This window comes from Bos indicus, chromosome 19 (genome assembly GCF_029378745.1).
Source record: "Bos indicus isolate NIAB-ARS_2022 breed Sahiwal x Tharparkar chromosome 19, NIAB-ARS_B.indTharparkar_mat_pri_1.0, whole genome shotgun sequence".
NCBI lineage: Eukaryota > Metazoa > Chordata > Mammalia > Artiodactyla > Bovidae > Bos > Bos indicus.
The window spans coordinates 20203650-20208091 of NC_091778.1; the positions used below are offsets into that span (position 1 = coordinate 20203650).

Consider the following 4442-nt stretch of genomic DNA (forward strand, 5'->3'; position numbering starts at 1 on the left):
AATGTCCTTCAGCTATTAGAGCTGGAACACAAGGAAGATGGGACAGTTCCTGGAACTGGGGCTGGGGAGAGGAGAGCCCTCAGCAGGGCCAGGGGACATGTGGGTCTAGCTGAAAGTGCAATTTGACTTTGTGGTACAGAAATGTGATGTGAGAGGCGTAACTCCACCGTCCATACTGCCCCAGGACAGGAGTTGCCAAATGCAGATCACATGCTTGGGGAAACCGCAAACACGGGAAGAGAAATTGAGCAATCCCAAGGAGAAATGAAATCAGAATATGTTCCCGGGAGGAAGGGAAGATTCATTTCTCCCTACCTGGGTTGAGAGATCATTTGAGAGGGAAGGAGGCAGAAGAGGCTAACGCATGTTAAGCACTCACTCTCCTTGAACGCCAGGCAGGCAGGCACTGGACTGTAGTTGACATACCTCTTGTAATACGAAGAAAAGAATCGCCCTGGAGGAAGAAAAGGAAATGGTACAATCTTGATAAGCTGGGCCGGGGCGGGGGTTGGGATCCGGAAAGACTCCTTTCCACTTCTCACACCCTCCTGGCTTCTTCCCCACTCTCGCAAACCTCTCGTGGGAGGAGGAGGTGGGTTGGCAGGCTGCGGAGGGCTGCCTAAGCCCCGCCTCCTGCTTTCCTTCCGGCCGGCTGGCCAGCTGCAAGTACAACTGTAAAGCAGCCAGCGCAGCAGCAGCGAGGCTCGGGGCTGTCAGCACGTCTTCGAGCCAGGCGGCTGGGGGGAGGGGTGTCTAATTCTGGAGATGCTATTTCAAAGTTGGTCACTACCTAGTTCTACATCTACGCGTTATATGTGCCTTCTACGTCTACATTACTAGATCAAGACACCTCAGCTTCACACTTCGTCAATTCTCTGAAATTCAACTTACGCAGAGTCACAAAAATTCACTGATAGTATTAAAAGGAGTCTTTAAATTTGTTTCTCATTGCTGGGCCACACTGCCAGCAAAGCACTTCAATTTTCAAAATATAAATTTCTAATTGCCTTCCGAGTAGCACCATTATAGCTCATTTTTTCCGTATATCTGTACCAATATTGTCGGTACCAATATTGTTGTGCAGTTGCTCATTCATGTCCAACTCTCTGTGACCTCATGGACTGCAGCACGCCAGACTTCCCTGTCCTTCACTATCTCCCAGAGTTTGCCCAAACTCATGTCCACTGAATCAATGATGCCATCCAACCATCTCATCCTCTGTCGTACCAGTATAGAACATTAAAATAATTTGGTAAAGGGCAACATTAAAAATAGCCTGCAATTTTTGTAAGCCAAGGCACCAGACCCTGCAGGCTGACTAATCTAAGACCAATTCCCAACTCCCGTCTCCTTGGCCTCTTCCACCATATCGTCTGGGTGGGGAAATGCTCTCTTTTCCAGACTTTCTTGAAGCTAAGAGTGCTACATGACATTGTTCCAGCCAATAAAGCAGAAGCTGAAGAAGTCTGAAGGTTTCTGGGAAAACTTTTGTTTCCTTAAATGGAACCAAAGCTGCTGGTGCTATACCCCTATTCACCCTCATCCCTGCCTTGAATGAGGCCATGATGCTTAAAACTGTAGTGACCATCCTGCGGGTAGGAGGTGGTACATAGGTCCCAAAGCTAGCTTCTTAAAGATGGTGAATTAGAAAGACAGAAATTGCCTGGGGCCCAGTGAAACCAATACCAGCATCATCTCCAGACTTCTTATAGTACCAGGAAACAAACTCATTTCTTTGAACACAATAAATCAGGTTTTAGGGACTTCTCTGGTCGTCCAGTGGTTAATTCTCTGTGCTTCTACCGAATGGGGCATGGGTTCCATCCCTGGTCAGGGAACTAAAATCCCTCATGCTGTGAGGCATGGCAAAAAAATGAAAAAAAAATTAAAAATAAAAATTAAAAAATCAGGTTTTAGGTTGTGGGTAGCTTAAAGCATTTCTGCCTGATGCTTTCTATTTTGGCACTTCTTCATTTTTGAATGTAGTAGAAGAGCTGTCCAAAAGTGGAAATGGCCGAGGTCTTTCTTAAACCCCAAAAGTCCCTGGTGTGGGTGTCTTGGTTTCATGGACTTTTCCATTCCCCAGGATGCTTCCTATTCCTGAGCAGTAAGAGGGATCCTGGTTACACCGCAAATGTATTTATTTTCCTGCCTCCTCCTGGGCAACTCCATTTCCTAGTTCTGAGCCCCATTCCTGGTTTTACCGCCAGGATGGATCTCCCCAAGTATGCCCTTGCTCCCCATCTCCCCTTCATCTGCTCATTCAAGCCTGCTCAGGGCCCCTGGACCTGACATCTTTAACTGGACCATGGGCTGCCAAGGAACCTCTATAAAATGACAGGCCAGCACCAGAAAGCCCTGCTTCCTAGGATGTTTTGCTTGTGTGAAACAGCTAAATAAAATATTTACACAGCTCAGTTGGTAATTTATGTGTATTATTTTGTATCCTTTATTGACATTTTCTTTTAGAAACAGTTGCCTTTGGGAAGATCCATTCTACTGACTATGGAAAGAAATATAAAAAGTAACCTTTGAAACATTTCAAGCACTTGGTCTCCCACCTGTGGGCCCATTGCATTTGTGGGATCTTAATTCCCCAACCAGGGATGGAACCTGCGCCCCCTATGTTGGAAATGCAGAGTCTTAACCACTTGATTACCAAGGAAGTCCCCACACATTTCATTGAAAACTCTTTTTAAGCCTTTGCTGGAGATCAAATTACTATGATGCTAAAAGAAGCTTAACATCCAATCAGTATGCCCTGTGAATGGTACAGTGTTCCTGGGTATTTTCATCTTCCTGGGCTTAGTATAGAGGAAATTGCTTACATACACAGAAATCATATTACTATACTTACCAGATATTTTCCCAATCAAGAAACAGTCTTTATGGTTGGAAAAAAAAAAAAAAGCACATTTACATGCTCAGTTAAATATCTGTCTAATTAGACAAGACACCAAAAAACCTAACACTCCAGGTCAATACCAGATGCCAGACAAACCTAATTAGATTGCAGTTGCCATGTAAACGCATTTGAACTTAATGTTCAATTGTTGATCTTTTCAGGACCTTACTGCTCCCCCTCAAGGTTTCCCCAATTGGAGCCCATACTGGCAGCATCCTGGTTGACACTGCAGGTGGATTGAATCCTGCCCACAGGTGTGTTTTGTTGAGGCTGTACCGTGTTTTAGGAAAATTGATATACATCCAATTAAGTAGAATTGATGGATTACAAGAGATTTTATCTTCTTACAGAGACACAACTAAAATATTTCTAGAAGAATAGAAACAAAAAACAAAAGCCTTATGGGGCTTCCCTGGTGGTCCAGTGGTTAAGAATCTGCCTTGCAATGCAGGGGATGTGGATTTGATCCTGGGTCAGGGAATTAAGGCTTCCCTGGTGGCTCAGACGGTAAAGCGTCTGCCTGTAATGTGGGAGACCCAGGTTCGATCCCTGGGTTGGGAAGATCCCCTGGAGAAGGAAATGGCAACCCACTCCAGTATTCTTGCTTGGAGAATTCCGTGGATTGAGGAGCCTGGTAGGCTACAGTCCACGGAGTCGCAAAGAGTCGGACATGACTAAGCAACTTCACTTCACTTCAGGGAATTAAGATCCCACATACTTCAGAGAAACTAAGCCTGCGTACCACAAGTAGAGAGGCCGTGTGTGTGTGTATGTGTGTTTGTGTGTGTGTGAAGTTGCTTCTGTCGTGTCCAACTCTTTGTGACCCTATGGACTGTAGCCTGCCTTCGGGGCTCCTCTGTCCATGAGATTCTCAAGGCAAGAACACTGGCGTGGGTTGCTGTGCCCTCCTCCAGGGGATCTTCCAGACCCAGGGATCGAACCTGTGTCTCTCATGTCTTCTGCATTGGCAGTGGAGAAGGAAATGGCAACCCAATCTAGTATTTTTGCCTAGAGAATCCTGTGTACAGAGGAGCCTGGTGGGCTGCTGTCCATAGGGTTGCACAGAGTCGGACACTAGTGAAAAGACTTAGAATGCATATGTGCATTGGAGAAAGAAATGGCAACCCACACCAGTATTCTTGCCTGGAGAATCCTGTGGACAGAGGAGCCTGGTGGGCTGCCGTCTATGGGGTCGCACAAAGTCAGACACGACTGAAGCAACTTAGCGACAGCAGCAGCAGCAGCTGCATTGGCAGGCAGGTTCTTTATCACTAATGCCACCTGGGCTAGGCACTGCAGCAAAAGATCCTGAGGGCTGCAACTGAGACCCAGTGCAGCCAAATAAATAAATGAAGATAAATACATCATGATGATCATTCCGTATGAGTATTGAATGCATGCTTACTTCTTTTTAGCTTCTCTATAGTGTCCCACTGGAGAAGGCAATGGCAACCTACTCCAGTACTCTTGCCTGGAAAATCCCATAGATGGAGGAGCCTGGTAGGCTGCAGTCCATGGGGTCGCTAAGAGTCGGACA

General features: G+C 46.2%; 1 non-coding gene across 1 annotated transcript; it reads left to right on the plus strand.

The window, feature by feature from the left end:
* Window positions 1-3394: 3394 nt before the first annotated feature.
* TRNAY-GUA (transfer RNA tyrosine (anticodon GUA)) lies at window positions 3395-3466 on the plus strand. The gene has a single exon. It is a non-coding gene; the product is annotated as a tRNA-Tyr (tRNA).
* Window positions 3467-4442: the final 976 nt, after the last annotated feature.